Genomic DNA, 23,871 nt, shown 5'->3' with positions numbered 1-23,871 from the left:
CAGTCCAAAGATGTGCAGGTCAGGTGAATTGGCCATACTAAATTGCCCGTAGTGTTAGGTAAGGGGTAAACGTAGGGGTATGGGTGGGTTGCGCTTCGGCGGGGCGGTGAGGACTTGTTGGGCCGAAGGGCCTGTTTCCACACTGTAAGTAATCTAATCTAATCTAAAAAAAAGAAACTGAACTGGACTACTTATATAAATACGGTGGCTACAATAGCAGATCAGAGGCTAGGAATCCTGCAGCAAGTAACTTATTTCTGCCTCCTCAAAGCCTGTCATCTACAAGGTTCGGGTCAGGAGTATGAAAGAATACTGCCCGCTTGCCTAGATAAGTCTGGCTCCAACAACACTAAGAAGCTTGACATTATACAGAATATTGCAGAACGCTTGATCAGCACCACATCCATAAACATTCGGTCACTCCACCACTGACGTAGCAGCAGTGTGTACTATCTACAAAAACTACCACAGAATTCCCTATGTTGTTGATATTGATAGTGAGGGTTTCAACATTGGGAATACCTTTGAATGTCAAGAGATAATTCTCTCTATTGAAGATAATCATACCCTTGCACTTGTGTAACATGACTATTGCTTGCCATTTCTCAGATCAAGCCTGGATATCATCCAGATCTATGCTCCTTAGACAGCACTTTTCAAACCCACAAATATAACCATCCAGAAAGACAAGGGCAGCACATACTTCTACAAGTTCCCTTCTAAGCCAATCACCACCCGACTTGGAAATATATCACTGTTCTTTAATGTCGTTCACTCAAAATCATGACATTCCCTCTCTTACTGCATTGTAGATCAACTTACACCAAATGGACAATAGCAGTTCAAAGAAGCAGCTCACCACCTTCACAAGAGCAACTAGAGATGGGCTAAAACTCTGGTCTAGCCATTGGTGCTCACTTTAGATGAGTAAAATTGAAGTAAAATTACTGTGACTGAGGTGATAGATTGTGTGTGATTAGAGATGATTTCACCATTCTCTTGCTAAGCAGGGAGAAGCAGATGAATGGGTATTTTGATGGAATTGTGGGAATGAAAATGGTACGCGATCCATTGACTGAATATACATGGTTTAGCAGGTCCTACATACCAAACAGTTCAGTTACAGACCTATAGTTGCAGCAGAATTCCGAGCCTCTGACCTGGTCTCATAACTACAATATTCATCTAGCTGATCCAGTCCAGTTTCTGGTCTGTGGTAACTACTTACATTGTTGATGTTGATCATGAGGAATTCAACATTGATAATATCATTGAATGTCAAGGGATGATTCTCTTTATGTAGATAGTCATACCTTAGTACTTGTGTGACATGAGTATTACTTGCAAGTTCCCAGATCAAACCAGGCTATTGTGTAGATATTGCTGAATTTGGACATTTGCTTCAGTGCATGAGGAGGGAAGTGATTGCTGAGCCTCTCACTGAGATATTTGTATCATTGATAGTCCCAGGTGAGGTGCCAATGACTGGAGGTTGGCTAATGCGGTGCCACTGTTTAAGAAAGGTGGTAAGGACAAGCCAGGGAACTACAGACTAGTAAGCCTGATGTCGGTGTGGGCAAGTTGTTGGACGGAATCCTGAGGGACAGGATGTACATGTATTTTGAAAGGCAAGGACTGATTAGGGATAGTCAACATGGCTTTGTGCATGGTAAATCATGTCTCACTAACTTGATTGAGTGTTTTGAAGAAGTAACAAAGAGGATTGATGAGGGCAGAACAGTCGACGTGACCTATATGGACTTCAGTAAGGCCTTCAAAAAGGTTCCCCATGGGAGACTGATTAGCAAGGTTAGATGTCATGAAATACAGGAGAACTAGCCATTTGGATCCAGAACTGACTCAAAGACAGAACACAGACGGTGGTGGTGGAGGATTGCTTTTCAGACTGGAGGTCTGTGAAACAGTGGAGTGCCACAAGGATTGGTGCTGGGTCCTCTACTTTTCATCCTTTTCTAAATGATTTGGATATGAGCATAAGAGGTATAGTTAGTAAGTTTGCAGGTGGCACCAAAATTGGAGGTGTAGCAGACAGTGAAGAAATTTACCTCAGATTACAATGGAATTTTGATCAGATGGGCCAATGGGCTGAGAAGTGACAGATGGAGTTTAATTTAGATAAACGCGAGGTGCTGCATTTTGGGAAAGCAAATCTTAGTTGGACTGATACACTTAATGGTAAGGTCCTGGGGAGTGTTGCTGGACAAAGAGACCTTGGAGTACAGGTTCAAAGCTCCTTGAAAGTGGAGTCGCAGGTCAATAGGATAGTGAAGAAGGCATTTGGTATACTTTCCTTTAATGGTCAGAGTGTTGAGTACAAGAGTTAGGAGGTCACGTTGATGCTGTACAGGACATTGATTAGGCCCCTTTTGGAATATTGCATGCAATTCTGGTCTCCTTCCTATCGGAAAGATGTTGTGAAACTTGAAAGGGTTCAGAAAAGATTTACAAGGATGTTGCCCAGGGTTGGAGGATTTGAGCTATAGGGAGAGGTTGAATAGACTAGGGCTGTTTTCACTGGAGCATTGGAGGCTGAGGGGTGACCTTTTAGAGGTTTACAAAATCATGAGGAGCATGGATAGGGTAAATAGACAAAGTCTTTTCCCTGGGGTCGGGGAGTCCAGAACAAGAGGGCATAGGTTTAGGTTGAGAGGGGAAAGATATAAAAGAGACCTAAAGGGCAATGTTTTCACACAGGGGGTGGTACGTGTATGGAATGAGCTGCCAGAGGAAGTGGTGGAGGCTGGTACAATTGCAACAGTTAAAAGGCATCTGCATGGGTATATGAATAGGAAGGGTTTGGAGGAATAAGGGTCAGGTGCTGGCAGATCGGACTAGATTGGGTTGGGATATCTGGTCAGCATGGATGGGTTGGACCGAAGGGTATGTTTCTGTGTTGTACATCTCTATGACTCTATGACTTAAAAATGGCACTAAATATTCTGCAATCATCAGCGAACATCCTCGCTACTGACCTTATGATGAGGCATAAGTTATAGATGAAACAGCTGAAGATGTTTGTGCCGAAGACACTCATTGGAGGAACTCCTGTAGAAATGTTTTTAGATTAGATTACTTACAGTGTGGAAACAGGCCCTTCGGCCCAACAAGTCCACACCGCCCCGCCAAAGCGCAACCCACCCATACCCCCTACATTTACCCTTTACCTAACACTACGGGCAATTTAGCATGGCCAATTCACCTTACCTGCACATCTTTGGACTGTGGGAGGAAACCGGAGCACCCGGAGGAAACCCACGCAGACACGGGGAGAACGTGCAAACTCCACACAGTCAGTCGCCTGAGGCGGGAATTGAACCCAGGTCTCTGGAGCTGTGAGGCAGCAGTGCTAACCACTGTGCCACCGTGCCGCCCAAATGTTCTGGAACTGAGATGAGAAACCTTCAATAAGTACAATCAAGTTCCTCTTTACTTGGTATAGGACTAGCAATTTAAATGTTTTCACCTGGATTCTCATTTATTCTAACTTTGCTAAAGACACTTGATGCTACACTCCATCAAATGCTGCCTTGATAACAAAAGCATTCCTTCCAACCTCACTGCTGAATTCACTACTTCTGTCTATGGTTTGGCCAAGGTGAGAATGAGATCAGAAGCTCAATAGCCCTGGTTCAGTGACCAGGTTAATGCTGACAAGGTGCCACTCAATAGCCTTATTGACAATCCTTCCATCACCATGCTGATGATGAAGACCAGACTGATACAGTGTGAATTGGCCATGTTGGATTTGTCTTTCTTTAGGTGGACAAGATGTACTTGTGCAATTTTACACTTTACAGCGTGGGGACCATTATTGTAGCTGGATTCAAAAGGTTTGGCTGGTTTTGAAGCAATAGTCTTCAGTATTATACTTGGAATGTAGCCTTTGTAGTAGTCAGTGCCTTCAGCCATTCTTACTATTATGTGGAGTGAATCAAAATGGTTGAAGACTGACATCTGTGATGCAGGGGACCTCAGTAGGAGACTAAGTTGGATCATCCACTTGGCAAATCTGGCTGCAGTTAGATCCAAATGCATTGTTCTTTGCAATGATGTGCTGGGCTCCTTGTCATTGAGGATAAGAGTGTTTATGGAATCTCTTTTTCCTATTCACTGTTTTCTTTTGTCCAAAACTGTTCACAATTATTTGAGATCAGTGGTGTTCTTAAATACCTCCCTCATTCCTTTGGCTGATGAATCAGTACTCCTCCTTACTGAACATCAATTAGAGGAAGAACAATCGATGGTGAGGGCACAAACTGCACTCTCAGTGGAGGACTTCAATATCATCACCAAAAATGGATGCGTAGCACCAATTAATTTACAAGTTAGTCAAGCCCTAAATGCACAGCTGCTGGCCTGGGCGTGGGTCTGCTGCAGAACTGATTCCTGAGTTATAAGATTGCCCTGCTATGTTGTTTCGTGCTTCCAATCTTTGGTATATAGTCCTGTTGTAGGTTCGCTGGATTGGTATGTAATTTTTAGGAATGCCAGGTGCTGCTCCTGGCATGGACTCCTGCAATCTCCATTAAAACAGGGTTAATCTCTTGGCTTGATGGTAACAGTAATGGCTGGATCATGAAGTTACAGATTGCAGATGAATATAGTTCTGGTGCTGTTGATCATTTGCTGTGCTCATGGCTGTCCAATTTTGAGTTGTTAGATCTATTTGAAGTTTTTCCAATAAAGCATGACAGTATTATCATGCAAAAAATGGAGGGTCTCCTCAGTGTGAAGATGAGACCATCACCACATTAACTGTGCGGCAATTACTCCTAACAATACTATTACAGACAAATTCATCCATGGGGGCTAGATTGGTGAGGGCAAAATCAAATAGTTTTTTTTCACTTTGTTGCTTGTCTCATCATCTACCACAGACCCAGGCCAGCAGCTATGCATTTAGGGCTTGACTAACTTGTTCATTAATTGGTGCTACGCATCCATTTTTGGTGATGATATTGAAGTCCTCCACTGAGAGTGCAGTCTGTGCCCTCACCATCGATTGTTCTTCCTCTAATTGATGTTCAGTAAGGAGGAGTACTGATTCATCGGCCAAAGGAATGAGGGAGGTCAGTGTATTTAAGAACACCACTGATCTCAAATACTGTCAGGTCTCATGTTTAGTGTGAATCACAATGTTCCACTCTACAATCAGGCAAAGCAGGGTGTGGGATAAAGTTTGCATTATGCTTTCCTTAATTTGCAAACTTGGACGGCTTGCAATATGTGGCTCTCCCCTCACCATAAAAAAAAGATAGAAGATATTTTAGCTCAGTTAAGTGTGTTTCATGTACACAAGTCCACACTCACCGAACCATTTTCAACAGGCATTAAGATTGGATTTAGAAGCACAGAAAAAAATACACAAAACAGGCAATTCAGCCCATCTTGTCTGTATTGTCTGAGTTAACTTGCCATCCATTCTATTCACACTTTCCGTTACTTGATTCATAGCCTTCAGCCCATTAGCTGACAATCCGGATTCCTTTTAAATGAGTTGTGGGTTTTTGCCTCAATCACCAAACTAGCACAGAATTCCCTCAGACTCCTCCACCACCTCACTCCATAAAACCCTCAGGGTCAAATGCTTTTCTCTTATAGCTTCAAATTCTTCTATCAATCAGCTCGAATCTTTACCCTTTGGGAAGTTAAGCGCTCCAGTCGCAGAAACAGGTTATTCCTGTCCACACTACCCAAAGTCCTGTTTATTTTGTACAGCTTATTTAGGTCATCCCTCAGACTCCTCTATTCTAAGGTAAAAAATGTTAACCCAACCCATCTTCATAGCTGCAATTCTCACAACCTGGCAATATTTTACAAATATTTGAGAGTTTTTGATTTCTTTTAACTTTATGGATATTGCATCATTTTCTGTACATCATTCATAAGATTTGTATTTATGGGTCTATACTACATCTTACCCTTATTATGTTGTCTATTTTTGTTGTTGTAAATTTACTGAGTACATTTGTTTAAGGTATTTTCTGCGATTTACACAAAACTGAAATTCTGCCAAGTAAGTTCTCTCACACAAAATTAACTATGTAAATAATGCCCATATGAAAACTGACAGAAATGTTCTATGGCTGCTAGAACGAGAATTAGAATATCCTTTATTGTCACGTGTACTGTAGTACTCTGGGGTGGCACGCTGGCTCTGGGGCAGCACAGTGGCTCATGGGGTGGCATGGTGGCTCAATGGTTCGCACTGCTGCCTCATAGCACCAGGGACCTGTGTTCAATTCCAGCCTCGGGTGACTCTCTGTGTGGAGTTTGCACATTCTCCCCATGTCTACATGGGTTCACTCCAGGTGCTCCGGTTTCCTCCCACAGTCCAAAGATGTGTAGGTCAGGTGAATTGGTGATGCTAAATTGCCCACAGTGTTAGGTACATTAGTCAAAAGGAAATGGGTCTGGGCGGGTTACTCTTCGGAGGGTCAGTGTGGACTTGTTGAGCTGAAGGGCCTGTTTCCACACCGTAGGAAATCTAATCTAATCTAGTACAATGAAAAGCTTTTACAATGCCTGCCTTTAATGGCATCATCTTTGGTATAAATACCTAGATGCAATTCTTGGATACAAAGGAGGAACAGAAGGAAAGTAATAGAATTACTTACAGTGTCTAAAAAAATAAGTTAGAAGTAAGATAGTTACAGCATAGTTAAAGGATTGACATTACAGCCTGGTAAAAAATTACAAACAGCAGCAGCTCAGCACATGGTCTGACTGCCTGCACCAGGCCCCAGTCCAACAACTGTCCCACTCTGCTCCAAGCTGTGCAAGGGTAAGTTGAGCAGCTCCGGGATACGAGTTTCCCCGTGTCCTGCTCCGGAACTTGGGTTTTCCCATGCCCCGCTAAGTGACTTGGGTTTGCTCTTGCACTGCTTCGGGACACGCTTCCCCTCGCACTATTCGTGACTCTGGTTTCTCTGTATCCTGCTCTGGGACTGCTGTATACCTGATCTCTATATTCATTGGAGTGAAGATGTTTTGACTATTGGCTTTTAATTAAATGAGACTTACATTCAGAATAAGTAGTTTTAAAAAGTATTTATTTATGCATCAAGTCTCATTTAAGCACTTAACTAGTGTTTCAGAGTGTTCCATAGCAGAGGGTGTAAAGCACTAAAGCACTGAGGCACTTCACCTCCAGACTAGACTGAAATCAAGTATTGCTTAAGAGCCTCTACACTTCAAAAGGTAATCTATGTCCAATGTGCTCTGAAACAGATTGACATGAAAATACATGAAAAAGATTATCTAAAAAGGAATGACTCTTTTCTGGCTCGTCTTCATCTCATGAACTGAGAACACCGCCCTTTTAAGTTTATCAAGTTTTTTATAAAACCTGACCTAAATTGGATGAAACAATCAGCACCAACAGTTTAAATTCTTAATGTATAGAACACTTACATATACACTCTGTTTACAGTCTGGTGCTAACTATAGTACTCTTTAAATACAACTTTGAGGACAAGGACAGCATTTACAACAGTAACATTTTAACCTAGGTAATGATGGTGCTGCAAATTAAACTGTATGGCTGTGAAGCAATGTTTGTGTTCCTTCACTATTAATATTAAATCTGTGAAGATGGTAAATGAAAACAGCATGAAAGCGCTTTTATAATGTTGTCAGACAGTTTGCTTAAGTATGAAAGGTTCCAGTTTCCAAACATTTATTCTGCAAACAGTCTTTGTGTCAAACAGGTTTGCAGTTCAAGTTTCTATGCTGCATGCAACATCACCCTTCTTTGTAAACTTGTAATGCAGTGTCTTTACAACCTTAAAAGCAACAGTCTGTCAGCACATTTAATGATTTTATTTTGAAGGTTTCTTTCTTCATTTTTAGTGATGGAAAGGGCTGTATCCATCTCAGATTAGTGTGGACTGAATTGTTGTAAAACCGCTGAATGCACACATTCCTTGAACACCCAAGGTACAGTTGCAGAAATAGAATGGCTCTGAAATTAACTAACATTGCATTCCACAAGTGTGCTGTATCTTTTACCCCAGTATCTGGCAGCACAAGGTTTCAATCATGTATTTAAACGATATCCAAATGAGTTCACAAGACAGATATTTTCCTTTTTACAACTGACCACCTGCTCTGATCAAACTTCACAATCATTCCTCACTCTCATATTTCTGACCTAAATATGTGGAAATACTGATATTAATTTCAGCAAATGATTCACATTCCATAGCCTAACTTACCAATTATCTCTGTGCGTGTTGCCTGATCTGCAGTGTTTTCAGTATTTTCTTTCTTGTTGCAGAAGGATGAAGCAGTTAAGCATAAAAATTAGTCAGTGAGTAACATTTTAAACATTAGTAAGCAGAACGTTTACCTCCCCAACCCACCGGCCTGTTATAACCATTCAAAGGTACCGTCATTGGCCCTTGTTCGTTCTGCATACCTTCCTTTCATCATTTAATTCCGATTAAGAGTTTACTTTCTGAAAACTACTCAGATGAACACAGCTGAAATCTACCAAGATTTTTTGCCAATGCAGCTGAATCAATAATGACAAACATTTATAGAAATGTTGAGTCATAGATCTAATCCAGTAATTTAAGATCATTTAGACTGCACGAGGACTACTGTGTGTAGCTGTAATTTCTGTATCGCAGGAAAGATAGTTTTGCCATTGAGAGGGTGCAATGAAGGTTCAGTGGACTTGTTCCCGAGATGGTGGGACTGTCTTGTGAAGAGAATGTGGACACCATGAGGCTGTATTCTCCGAAGTTTCAGAAAATGAGAAATGATCTCATTGAAAGTTACAAAGTATTTAGAGGGATGGATGATGTAGGTGCAGGTTAAGAAGTCTAAAACCAAGGGGCACAGTTTAAAAATAAGGATGCTACTTAGTTTAGTGATGAGAAGAAATCAGTTTTCTCTGACAGTTGTGAACTTTTGGAATTCTCTACAACAGATGGCTGTGGTGCCTCAGTCTTTGAGTACATTTAAGATACCGGTGGCATACAAGGTTATGGAGTTGCAGTGAGTGAAAGGCATTGAAGTGTTCAATTGGCTATGACCACATTGAATGGTGGGGCAGGCCTGACTGGCTAAATGTTGGCCAGTTTGTTCCTGTGCTCCTATTTACAGTCATTGCTTATCATGGGATTTTTCTTAATAGATACTTATTTCTTAACCTGCGAACTATGTTTCTCCTCCTTTCCAACTTTAAATGTTTCTTGTGGCACAGTGGCATTATACCTACCTCTGGGTCTGAAGATCTGGGTTCAGGTTCTACCTGCTCCTAGCAGGTTGATTAAAATAATTGCTTTCTTCTGTACTAACCCCCAGCCTTGGCAGGGTCTGAAGAATGCATTGGTTTTTCATGCCTGTTGAAAAGGAGTCATCTGTCTGATCTGTGTTGCCTACACCTTTATACCTCATGAAATCAACATCAATCTGAAGGATCTCACCATGAAAAGTGGCCTTTCTTCACACTTACTGTTTCTCATTGGACAGCTAGATGACAAACCAATTGCAATGTTATAAATAAGAATCCACTTGCTGGGTCATGTTCTGAAACGACTCTGTGGTCATCACATCCTGAGGTGGGAGTTGATCTTGGAGTTTCTGGCCAAGAGGGATGGACACTACTGCTGCACCTCAAGATCCTTAGTGCCATTTGTTGTGTCCACGTATAGTGTTCAATGGATGAATGAGCATTATTTCTAATGTTTCTAATTCCAAGACTGTGGAGGTAATAATAAGCACGTGTACATACTTCTCTTACGTTACTTATCTTGGGGCAGCAGTGACAACATCAGAGCAGCTGAGGGCCAGAGCGGAGTGGGCTGGAGGCATGGAGTGGAATGGGATGGTCAATATGCCTGGAATGGAGTGGATTGGAGGCATGGAGTGGAGTGTGGTGGCCAACATGACCAAAACGAAGCGGGCTGGAGGCATGGAGTGGAGTGCGATGGTAAACGTGCCTGCGGAGCGGATTAGAGGCATGTAGTGAAGTGCAATGATCAATATGCCTGGAATGGAGTGGGCTGGTGGCATGGAGTGGAACAGGACGGCCATCGTGCCTGAAGCGGAATACGGACGGTTGCTTGACTGGGGTTTGGTGTGGCGGTCAGCAGCTTGCAAGCCTGGTCAGACCATGTGTGGTAGCCATCTGTGTTGATGTACTGCAGCCCTGTATAGAAAAACTATAATGTTTATCTTTTTTACTTTATTATGCAATGAATCACTGTAAGGTAATCTAATTTCTTCATTCCTCCATTTTGTGCCTAAGAATTGTACCGAGGTACTTTGTACCTGAGTTAATGCAGTATGGAGTGACATTGTTGCACTGTACTCCTGTACTTCCAGGTACTTGAGTACACATAACAATAAACTTACTTTCCTTAAAATGTCCGGATCCATCATCTGAGGAAGGATCCATCCCGTTAGGTGCAGTACAACAATCCTCACAGGGAACAAGTTGGCAAACTGTCCTGGAAGCCAAACACCATTTTTAACAGCTGCAATAAGTAAATATAGTTTATAAGTCCTAAAGCCTTTTTGAGGATCTACTGAGAGAAGTTAAGTGTGTAAGGGAGGTAAGGGTTTATGCATGAGCATGTATTGTGGCAGATGGATGTGAGAGTAGTGAGTAGTGGATGAGGCGAGGTGGGGGTATTCGGAGTGGTCATTTTACATCAGGTGTACTGGGGACGATGACAAAAACGCAGATGCTTTGGGGTCTGAGCATCTAGAGATCAGAAGATCAAGGCTGATGTATATGCCTGGAAATGTCTCTGAGCATTATTATGGTAAAAGTGTTTAAGAGGTTTGTAATGAATGTTCTGTTTTTAAGAAGGGCATGAACAAATTTATTTTAAGCACTAATAGTTCCAATTAAATAACAAGTGTCATTTGATGCAAAAACCCACTAGCATGAAAACATAAAATCAGTTCAAATTGGCACAGACAAAGTCAACATGTGAGCTTTCACGACACGGTGGCTCAGTGGTTAGCACTGCGGCCTCACAGCACCAGCATCTGAGGTTCAATTCCAGCCTCAGGCGACTGTTTGTGTGGAGTTTGCACATTCTCCCTGTGTCTGCGTGGGTTTCCTGCCACACTCCAAAGATGTGCAGGTCAGGCGAATTGGCCATGCTAAATTGCCCGTAGTGTTGGGTGCATTAGTCAGAGGGAAATGGGTCTGGGTGGGTTACTCTTCAGAGGGTCGGTGTGGACTTGTTGAGCCGAAGGGCCTGTTTCCACACTCTAGAGAATCTAATCTAATAAATGCTTTCAATCAATTGAGCATATTTTGCAGAAGTGTCTGTCTCACAGACATCATTTCAGGCAAAGTATTTCTTTACTGACTGATTATAGTGTCATTTCACCCAATTCCACATTACTCTGTTATAGAACAGGCTGAAGATAAAGTGTGGTCCTTGAATTGTAATTCGCAAATGAGCTTCATGAAATGATTTCCTCACAGGCCTAAGATCCGCAAACTTTACAAAGTTTTTTTTTCTGAACATTCCAGGTGCATTTTATTTCTCCTTCCTTTCATAGCTCACCAATAATCTTGACGCTTTGGCATTTTTTGTAATTTGAAACTGAAACCATGTAATTGTATTAATTTTCCTTTCCAGCCTTTACCAAATGATCAAGCCACAAAAATACACATGAAAAACATACCGTGAGAGTGACTAGGTAGTAATGAATTTTTGTTTTTATATTAAAAAGTATCAAACTTTCATAAGGTAGTCAGACCTGTTAAGCTTTTGTTACACATGGGATTTTCGTGCCATATTTTCATATTCTTGTTAGTTATTAAGTTTGACTAAAGTCATGAAGGAATTACAGAAAGTGGTTTCATGAGGGATTTACGTCTTCTTGCACTATAAGTAAAAATCACATCATATTCGAGAAGCATGTTATCATGGCAATCACAGAAAACAGCTGAAAATCTTTAATTTCAATGTAGTATTACTATCAATGAAGTCCAGTGCATTCTAACTAGATTCAGTATTCATATAATTTGTGTAAACACAATTTCTAAGCTCTTGGTTCATGTGTTAGAGAGGGGAGAATTCTTGGGTCCTTGAATCCAACCTTTAAAAATGCTATATCATGTTGCATTTTATCCAGCCTTGATCATTGTGTTCATGATCAGCAGATACAGGCTTGATTAGCTATCAGGGTAGGTAACCCCAGGTGCCAAGCTGGGTGAAATCCCTGCCTCGGGGACCTGGTACAGTGTTCAAAATAAAAAATGCAACATGATATAGCTTTCCAGTTGCTAGCCCTCACTCTTCCACACACGCAGTGGATACATCTAAAACCATCCCATGAACATAGAACATAGAACATAGAACAATACAGCGCAGAACAGGCCCTTAGGCCTGTGAACTAATCTAAGCCCATCCCCCTACATTATCCCACTATCATCCATGTGCTTATACAAGGATTGTTTAAAGCTCCCTGATGTGGCTGAGTTAACTACATTGGCAGGCAGGGCATTCCACGCCCAAACCACTCTCTGAGTAAAGAACCTGCCTCTGACATCTATCACCCTTCAATTTGTAGTCATGCCCCCTTGTACAAACTGACGTCATCATCCTAGGAAAACGACTCTCACTGTCTACCCTATCTAATCATCTGATCATCTTGTATGTGTCTATTAAACCCCCTCCTAGCCTTCTTCCTTCCAGTGAGAACAGACCCAAGTCTCTCAGCCTTTCCTCATGAGACCTTCCCTCCAGACCAGGCAACATCCTGGTAAATCTCCTCTGCACCTTTTCCAGTGCTTCCACATCCTTCTTGTAATGGGGCAACCAGAACTGTACACAATATTCCAAGTGTGGCCACACTAGCATTTTGTATAGTTATAGCATGACAATATGGCTCTGGAACTCAATCCCTCTACCAATAAAACCTAACACACTAATGCTTGCGTCTAACTCATTTATAAAAATGACAAACAGCAGTAGTCCCAAAACAGATACTTGTGGCACACCACTAGTAATCAGGCTGAATATTTTCCATCTATCAGCACTCGCTGCCTTCTTACAGAAAGCCAGTTTGTAATCAAAAATTGCTAAATCACCCTCAATCCCATACCTCTGCATTTTCTCCAACAGCCTACCATGTGGAACTTTATCAAAGGCTTTACTGAAGTCCATGTACACCACGTCAACTGCCTTACCCTCATCCACATGCTTGGTCATCTTCCCAAAAAATCTCAATGAGGTTTGTGAGACATGACCTGCCCTTGACAGAACCATGTTTACTATCTGCAATCAAATTGTTGCTTGCTAGATGATTATAAACCCTAACTCCTATAATCCGTTCCAAAATCTTTCTTACAACAGATATAAGGCTCACTGGTCTATAATTACCTGGGTCATCTCTACTGCCCTTCTTGAACAAGGGCACAACATTTGCAATCCTCCAGTCTTCTGCGACTGGATTAGATTGGATTCACTACAGTGTGGAAATAGGTCCTTCGGACCAACAAGTCCACACCGACCCTCTGATGAGAAACCCACCCAGACCCATTTCCCTACATTCATCCCTGACTAATGCACCTAACACTACAGGCAATTTAGCATGGCCAATTCACCTAATCTGTACATCTTTGGACTGTGGGAGGAAACCGGAGCATCTGGAGGAAACCCATGCAGATATGGAGAAAATGTGCAAACTCCACACAGGCAGTTGCCCGAGGCGGGAATTGAACCTGGGACCCTGGCACTGTGAGGCAGCAGTGCTAACCACTGAGCTCCTGTGCCACCCACCTGTAGACAATGATGACTCAAAGATCAAAGCCAAAGGCTCCAACACCTACTCCTTAGCTTCCCAGAGAATCCTTGGACAAATCCCATCCAGCCCAGTGTCCTTGTCTACTTTCACTCCTTCTCCAATCTCCACATGGTCCACACACAACTTCCCACTTCTGTCTTTGACTGGTCTTATTCCTACACTTGTCAACCTTTTATTCCTCACATACCTATAGAAAGCTTTAGGGTTCTCCTTTATTCTACCTGCTAAAGACTGCGCATGTCTCTTTAAATCCTTCCTAGCTAATCTGTAGCTTTGCATCACCTCATCTAAACTATCTTGTCTCATCGTCACATAAGCCTCCTTCTTCTGCTTAACAAGAGATGCAATTTCTGTAGTAAACCACGGTTCCCTTACCTTATCACTTCCTCCCTGCCTGACAGGGACATACCTATCAAGGACATGCAATATCTGTTCCTTAAACCAGCTCCACATTTTGATTGTCTGCATTCTCTGCATTTTGCTACCCCATTCCATGCATCCTAAGTCTTGCCTGATTGTATTATAATTGCCCTTGCCCCATTGATAACTCTTGTCCTGTAGCTGTACGTATCCCTTTCCATCACTAAACTAAACATACCTGAATTATGGTCACTCTCTCCAAAGTGCTCACCTACCATTAAATCAAACACCTGGCCTGGTTCGTTACCAAGCACCAGATCCAGTGTGGCCTTCCCTCTTGTTGGCCCTTCAACACAGTGCATCAGGAAACCCACCTGCATACATTGGACAAAACCTGATCCATTTGACGTTCGAGAGTTATAGCATTTCCAGTCAATGTTGAGAAAGTTAAAGCCCCCATAATGACCACCCTGTTCCTTTCACTCCTACCCAGAATCGTTTTGCTGATCCTCTCCTCCATATCTCTGGAGCTCTGCGGAGGCCTATACAAAACTCCCAGCAGTGTGACCTCTCCTCTCCTGTTTCTAACCTCAGTCCTTACCACCTCCCCCTCTTTTACCGCCTTCCCTGTTCTCAATGAAAGATCTAAACCCTGGAACTTCCAACACCCATTCCTGACCCTGCTCTATCCATGTCTCGAAAATGGCCACAACATCGAAGTCCCAGGTACCTATCCATGCTGCAAGCTCACTTACCTTATTTTGGATACTTCTGGCGTTGAAGCAGACCCACTACAAACCCGCTTGCTAGGGTCTGTCAGCACATTCCTGTGACCGTGAAATCCTGTCCATGCCTTCGCCCCCCCCCCACCCCGACTCTCAACCTCCTGCGCAGTGGAACTACACCTCAGGTTCCTATCCCTTCTGGAACAACTCTGTGAGAGAAACTCCATAAGGTGAAAATCTTGACTTATTTTGTGAATGTTCCAGAATATGGCATCGCACATGGATCTGAACTGAACTGCACAAAATGTTCACCTCTGCAGGTGTGGAAATTTTAGCGTTGTTCCCACGTTTTTCATGCTACTGGTGGATCATGGCAATGGCTAATTTAATTGTTGAGCTGAGTCAACATTTTCAGCCTACTCAATGAAAATGAGACAGTGACTCTTTGAAAAAGGTGTGAAACCACTTGATTGTCATCTTGTTGGGGTTCTTCAGTGAAAGACCTGATTTAAACATTGAAATTGGCTATTCTGATATCAATGACAATACTGATGCTATTTTAAGATAACACTGAATGCATTAAGCATGTTTTGTCTACTGCAGTTGTCAACAAGACTGAAGAGGAGACCATCAGATAAATTTTATATTAAATCAGTTCTCAATGGGTCCACAGCATTAATTTTGGCCTTCTGAAATTGCTGGAGAAACTCAACTGCTCTAGCTCCATCTGTAGAGAGAAACTGGAGTTCAGTTATGAAGAAGGATCACCAGACTTGAAACATTTGGGTGGCATGGTGGCTCAGTGATCAGCACTGCTGTCTCACAGTATTGGGTTCGATTTCTGCCTCAGGCAATTGTCTGTGTGGAGTTTGCACATTCTCCCCCTGTCTGTATGGGTTTCCTCCCACAATCCAAAGATGTGCAGGTCAGGTGAATTGGCCATGCTAAATTGCCCATAGTGTTAGATGCACAGGTCAGGAGTAAATGTAGGGTAGGGGTCGGGGTTGGTTGCTCTTTGGAGGGTTAGTGTAGACTTGTTGGGCCAAATGGCTTGTTTCCATACTGTAGGGAATCTAATCTAATTAACTCTTATTTCTCTCCAGAGATGCTACCAGACTTGCTGGGTTTCTCCAGCAATTTCTGTTTTTTCAAGTTTCCAGTATCCATGGTGCTTTATTTTATTTGGGTCATTCTGCATTCCCTTCCCACTCCAGAGATCAGACCCAACCATTCCACAAACCTATCTTCCCATGGTCCAGAGGGAGTTTGTAGAAGTCATGTTTTTAGTAGCCAGAAGTTTGTTGTTCTGTGTTGATGCCGGCAACTTACTAAGCTAATGTTCACAAGGCCTAACCATTCGGATGGAGTGGGTTTCCTGACAGTAATACTGGACAACCAGCTGGCACTGCCCAAAGCCCATTCAAGGGGAAACTGTACAGGAGTTTGATGTTGATAAGCCAAAGAAATGCCCCTCATTGGCAGAAGAAGAATACTTTTCGGGACATTAATTAAAACTGCATGAGCGACGTCTGGTGAAAAATAAATCTTAACGATGAAAAATGTCTGTAACTTTTGGATTTTGAAATGAAACCTGAAAATATGTTGCAAGTTACTCAGCACAAAGAGAACAAACAAAACTAAAGAATGATTTAGGAATTATACTGCGGCACATGAAAAAACCTCCCATGAGGACTTCTAGCACTTCCTCCTCTGTAATAGACATTTTTCAACATGACACCATCTATTTCCCTACATTCTATATCTTCCATGTCCTTCTCCACAGTAAACACTGATGCAAAGTACTTGTTTAGTGTCTTCCCCAACTCCTGCAACTACACACAAAGGTCACCTTGCTGATCTTTACCTCAGTGAGAATGGTTCTATATCTCCTGTTAGTGGAGTGTCCTCTCAGAATGTTTGACACTTGGTAAAAGTGCTATATATTTCAATGAGATCATTTCTCATTTTTCAAAATGCCAGTGAGTAAAGTCCCAACTTATTTAATATTTGCTCATACCAGAATCCCTTCTCTGAACTGCCTCCAATGAAATGATATCTTTACTTAAATGATGAGACCAGAACTGCTCACTACTCTAGATATGGTCTCACCAGGACCTTGTACAATTAAAGTAAGACTTCCTTACTCTTAAACTCCAACCCCCCTGAAATAACATTACATTGCCTTCTTGATTACCTGCTGCACTTATGTGCTAGCTTACTGTGTTATGTGTGCAAGCACCCCCAAGTTCCTCTGTGTTGCCACTTTCTGCCATTTTCTGCCATTTATATAATACCTCCGTCCTTCTATTCTTACTTCCAAAATGAACAGCTTCACATTATACTCAAATTGCCAACTTTTTTGTCCACATACTTAATCTATTCAATAAATCTCTGTAAACTGTTTGGATCCCTCTCACAACCTGCCTTGCTACCTATTTTTGTGTCATTTACAAATTTGGCTACAGTATGTTCATTACCTTCCTCCATGTCATTTCTACATGTTGTAAACAGTTATGTTCCCAGCACTGATCCACTCTATCCATGGCAATATATTCTGGAAGCCCAAATACAACACATCCCATTCCTCTCTATCCACTGTGGTTGAGATTTCATTGAAAAACTCTACAAAATTAGTCAGGCAAGATTTTCCTTTTGTGAAACCACACAGACTCTACTTGATTAGATTATGATTATACAAATATTCTGTTATTACTCCCTTAATAATAGATTCCAGTAATTTCCCAACAATAGATGCTAAGTTAATCGGCCTATAGTTATTCACCTTTTGCCTTCCTTTTTGAATTGACGTGTCACTTTGGCAGTTTTCCAATCTTCCAATACTTCTCCAGAATCCAAGCAGTTTTTGGAAAATTGCAACCATTATATCCACTACCTTTGTACCTACCTTTTTTACGATCCTCGGGTCAGTGGACTTATCCACCTTTAGCCCCTTTAGTTTGTCCAATACTATTTCTCTAGTGATGGTGATGGTATTTAATTCCTCTCCCATATTGTTTAGTATTATTGGGATGTTCAAAGTATCTTACATCATAACGATTGATGCAAAATATTTGTTTAACTCCATTTCCTTGTTTCCCATAATGTCATCTGCTGAGTCTGTTGCTCCCGATGTGGTCTCCTCTACATTGGGGAGTCAGAATGCCAAATTGCAGATCACTTCAGTGAACATCTCTGGGACACACGAACTATAAAACCCCACCGCCCTGTGGCTGAGCACATCAACTCCCCCTCCCACTCTACCAAGGACATGCAAGTACTGGGCCTCCTCCACCGCCAAATTCAAGCCACCTGATGTCTGGAGGAAGAACTAAGTAAAAACAATGACTGCTGATGCTGGAAACCAGATTCTGGATTAGTGGGGCTGGAAAAGCACAGCAGTTCAGGCAGCATCCGAGGAGCAGTAAAATTGACGTTTTGGGCAAAAGCCCTTCAATGCTGGAGGAAGAACGCCTCATCTTTAGCATTGAGACCCTCCAACCACACGGGATCAATGTGGATTTCACAAGTTTCCTCATTTCCCCTCCCCTCACCTTATCCCAGATCCAACCTTCCAACTCGGCACCGCCCTCTTGAATGTCCTACCTGTTCATCTTCCTTCCCACCTATCTGCTCCACCTATCACCTTCACCTCCACCTTAATCTACCTATCGCATTCCCAGCTACCTTCCTCCAACCCCAGCCACCTTCCATTTACCTCTCACCCACCTTGGGCCATCCCCTCATTCCTGATGAAGAGCTTATGCTTGACATGTCGATTCTCCAGCTCCTTGGATGCTGCTTGACCGGCTGTGCTTTTCCAGCACCATACTCTTCGACTCAGAAACTGAACTGGAACAATTTTATCAATAGAGTGATGACAAGACTAGATTAAAGGCTGGAAATTCTATGTGAAAAATCAACTCTCCGTCTACCATCTACAACCCGGCTTCCCAGTCTGTGAGTTGCGACCCCTAATCAGTTTGGTAGACAAAATCTTTAACTCATAATTTCTGTTGAAGCAATGGCTGGATGGAATTCGAACAGCTGTGAGCTCCTTTTAAACCTCACAATTTATTTTAGCAGTTGACAAGGCCTGACTGCCTGATTTTGTAAACCTGGATCCTGCCATAAAGAAATTGGCTGGGGATTTATATTTAAAAATCTTGAGGACCCAACAGCTGGCCCCCTAATGTATTTGTTGGGCTCTACCTGCCTACCAACCCCTGTTCTCACAGGTCTGGGGTCTCGGGAAATCTCAAACAACAAAATGAGATCACAGTGGGAAAATGTTTGGCAAGACACAATTCAAGAACGTAATGGAATACTCTCCAAATACCTGGATCAGTGTAGCTTCAGCAACAATTAAGAATCTTGACACCATCAAAAGCAAAGCAGCCCACTTGGTTGACATCACATCCACCCCCTTTAACATTCACCCTTCTTATCATCAATGCACAGTGACAGCAGTGTGTACTATCTACAAGATGTACAGTAATAATTCACCAAGGATCCTCCAACAGCATCTTTCAAACCTGCAACCACTTTCCACCACTTTCGGGCCGTAAGTATATGGCAATATCGTCAGTTACAACTTCCCTCCAAGTCACGTACCATCCTGACTTGGAATTATGCTAATGTTCCTTCACTGTTGCTGGATCAAAATCCTTGACATGCCTTCCTAACAATTTTGTAACACCGCTGCACCCAAAGCCTATGCAGTTTTAAAATGCAGCTCACCACCAACTTCTCCAGGACAATTAAGAATGGGGATGGGCAAAAAATGTTGGACTGGCCAGCAGCACCCATGAATTTTAAAAAGTGATTTCTTTTGGGAATGCTCAGTATTTATTTACAGAAGACGGCAGGTGCTTAAGCTTTCAATTATTAGTACTTATATTCTCATTGATTGACCGTTTTATAGAGGTGTAGCAAAAGATCATTCTTAAAAGAATGGACCTTTTTTTAAACATTTCTATGAACCCTATTGTTATTATGGGAATGGAAAAGTTTGAGTTCATCTGGAGAGTAAAAGGGGCTACAGGGAGGGAACACATTGGCATGAGCAATATCTTTTTTGGAAAGAATGAGAAAAGATTGACAAAGATGTTACCAGGACTAGAGGGTTTGAGTTATAAGGAGCAGCTGAATAGGCTAGGACTTTTCTCATTGGAGCATAGGAGGTTGAGGGGTGACCTAATGGAGGTTTATAAAATCATGAAGGGCATAGATAAAACGAACAGCCAATGTCTTTTCCCCCAGAGTATGGGAGTTCAAAATTAGAGGGCATAATTTTAAGGTGAAAAGAGAAAGATTTAAAAGAGACCTGAGGGCCAAGCTTTTCACACAGAGGGTTGTTTATATGCAGAATTGCCAGAGGAAATGATTGATGCAGGTACAGTTACAGCATTTAAAAGATAACTGGACAGGCACCTGAATAGGAAAGGTTTAGAAGGATATGGGCCAAATGCAGACAAATGTGGCTAGTTTAGTTTGGGAAACCTGGTCAGTAAGGGGGAGTTGGAATGAAGAGTGTGTTTTTCTGTGCTGTATGACTCTATTGGCAGTTATGGAGGGTACATGAAGACAGAGTAAGACTTTCAAATTGACCTTTTGAAAGGTGTCCTAATTCAGATCTTGGCTTACAACTCCTCGAGGAATGCATGATCCGCAAGTCATGGAGAAGCTGGTCTGACTCGATGAAGCTGTAGTGGGCTGGGAGATGCTCACTTGGGCAGTGGAAAAAGTCAGGTCTGGAGTGCAGGAGTGGGCTCACTTCACTGCACACTTATTCTATGTTAAAAATCACACAACACCAGGTTATAGTCCAACAGGTTTAATTGGAAGCACACTAGCTTTCGGAGCGACGCTCCTTCATCAGGTCCAACACCGGCATCTCCGAATCACTTATTCTATGCTATTGAAAATTGGGTCTCTGAAAATAATATTAGGAATCCCAGAACTGGATCTCAGTGGCCAATTTTAAATGAGTCTGGAGTCATTAAGATTTTATGAAAATCTGACCCAATGTCTTTGGTTCTTTTTTCAAACTCCATTCCTGAGCTACCACCTCCATCCTTCTCTTTAGTAACTGTCTAAGGCTGAGACAAGCAGTTCAGAAGTTTGCTTTCATATTTGACTTCAACATGAGCTTCTGGTTACATGTAGCCTTTCCTAAGGCTATTCCTGCATCCATACCATTATCTGATTTTGTCTCTGCATCAACTCAATTGCTGCTGAATACCTCATTTATTCCTTTCTTAGTTCGAGGCATGTTTACTCCAAAGAAACCCTGCTCAACCTTCCACATTCAATCCTTCAAAAACTGGAGATTATTCAAATCTCTGATGCTTGGGTTCTTAAGTGCATTGCAGCTTGTTAACATATCACTCCTGGGCTCATTGACCTATTTTGGCTTCTGGTTGAGCAATACTTTGACTTTTAACATGATCATCCTTGACTTTATACTGCTCCAGGACCACATCTCTTCATGTCTCCGTAATCTCCTTCAGTTTTCCAACACTCCAAAATATCTGCATACCTTCTTTTCTAAACTCTTGACCTTTCTGATTTTAATTGCTCGACCATTGATGACTGTGCTCTGGAATTCTCTCCCCAATCTCCTCTGCATTTCTAATGCTTTGTTCTTCCTTTATGGTGCTCCTTAAAACCAATCTCTTTCATTTAACTTTTTTGCCATCAGTTCAATACCTTTTACATTGTTTACATTGTAAAATTGGCTTTATGACATTGTCGTGAATTACCTTGACTTGTTTTACTTAATTAAGGTTGCTATCAAATGAATGTTTCTGTCAAATATTCTGACTAATTCAAAGAGTATATTGCTATCTGTGAATATTCTATTCTATGTCTAACTATACTTCCTGAAGACCTTTCTATGGCTGTATTGTGTTTGTTTCAGTGTTACTCCTCCTGTCTTCCTAATCTTATGGTGATGTCTAAAGAGCCTGGAATATTTAACTCACAAATAAAGCCAAGTCTCTGTAATGCTGACTACATTGGCCCTTTTATTTAGAATTTGTACTTTCATTGGTTTTATCCTAGATGTGGTCATGTAAATAAGTGTTATTTGGGTCACCATATGATGGTAAATGTGCCAACGGCATGCTATTCACAGTTTTTGATCTGTCATGTTTTGGTTCCTGATAAACTCTGCATTGCTAATTTAATATGTCTTTATTTTTCATCACTCAGTTTACTTTTCATGAGAATTTTGTCATTACTTCCAATATTCTCCTCTGTTCCAAGAATATTTATATGATCGGTGTCTTTTTTCAAATAGCAAACTTTACACTGACTTCTTCTGCTTCTCTTATCTTGAAGTTATGACTATTTCCATTCCCTCCTCCATCTCCCTTTTTATTAGCGCATGAAGAGTCACTAAGATTTTTTTAGAAGAGAAGAGATATGCTTCTGAGGCTATAAGGCTCTGGTCAGACCACATTTGGAGTATTGTGTGTAGTTTTAAATTTAACATTTGAGGAACAGTTAATAACTCTGGGTTGAAATTCGATGGAGTTTAGAAGGATGAGGGGGATCTAATTGAAACATACAGAATACTGAATGGTCTGGACAGAGTGGATGTGGGAAGATGTTTCGATTGGTGGGAGAGACTAGGACACAAGAGCACAGCCTTAGAGTAAAGGGAAGACCTTTTAGAACAGAGATAAAGAGAAACTTCGTCAGACAGAGAATGGTAAATATATGGAATCCATTGCCACAGAAGGCTGTGGAGGCCAGATCATTCAGTATATATTTAAGACTGAGATAGATAGATTCTTGTATATCAAGGGGATCAAGAGTTACAGGAAGAAAGAGGGAGAATGGAATTGAAAAACTTATCATCTATTATTGAATGGTGGAGCAAACTCAATGGACTGAATGGCCTAATTTCTGCTCCTATGTCTCTGTTTAAAGGGAATTTTCTCAGTACACTAACGGTATTCATTTGTTAACCAATGATGACAAGATTAGTTAGTTCCTCAAACCATTTGCGGGATCGTGCTGCACTATGGGATGACATGGTGGCTCAGTGTTTAGCACTGCTACCTCGCAGAACCAGGGATTGAACTCTCAGGCCATTGTCTGTGTGGAGTTTGCATATTCTCTCCACGGCTGTATGGGTTTCCTCCTACATTGCAAAGATGTGTAGGCTAAGTGGATTGGCCGTGCTAATTTGCCATTGGTATCCAGGCATGTGTAGATTAAGTGGTTTAGAAATGAGATGGGTCTGGGTGGGATGCTGTTTAGATGTCAGTATGGACTTGATGAGCTAAATGGCCTGTCTCCACACTATAGGGATTTTATTAAATTGGGCTGAATTTTTAAGTAATTGCTAAAATGTCAATTTTTGTGAGTTTCAGGGACAGTTTTTTTCCTGAACACCAGCACCATTTCTCATGCTATAATCCAAAACTCATCTCATTCGTTTAGTTCCTGGCCTGTATGAAGTCCTGTTCATCTTCTCTTCCCTTCTGCCAGAGTAGGAAGAACTTGCCATTTTCAGGATCTTTGGACATTCCTGACAGCAGAGACGTTTTTAAAGACCAGCCGCACACTCGGCCAAGAACTGTCAGCAGAAGGTGCCATTTACCGTGCACATAGTGGAAGGGAACTAAATTTTAAAAACTACTTCTCAGGCCAGATAGGCAGCATGGCCGTGACTTTACTCCAAACATAAGAGCACGTTTGTGGATGTATTCATATTTAGAAACCAAGCTACATGGGTAAAGTATCTTTAACATCATTCTATCTTCGAACCTGTCTAAGGTAGTGCTGCTCTTTCCCTAATGTTCAGCATAGCCTAATGTCATCTCTTTGTTAAATATGGGAGTATCACATATAAGACAGCCTTCAAACGTTGAAAGCATTCACTTTCATTCAGCAACAGCAAAAGTGAAGCAAAATCGAACAAAAACTGCAAACATCTGGGCACAAATAAAGATCGCTTGCTGACAACAAA

Source organism: Chiloscyllium plagiosum, chromosome 1, assembly GCF_004010195.1.
Source record: "Chiloscyllium plagiosum isolate BGI_BamShark_2017 chromosome 1, ASM401019v2, whole genome shotgun sequence".
NCBI classification, from domain to species: domain Eukaryota; kingdom Metazoa; phylum Chordata; class Chondrichthyes; order Orectolobiformes; family Hemiscylliidae; genus Chiloscyllium; species Chiloscyllium plagiosum.
This window is presented reverse-complemented; position numbering follows the sequence as displayed.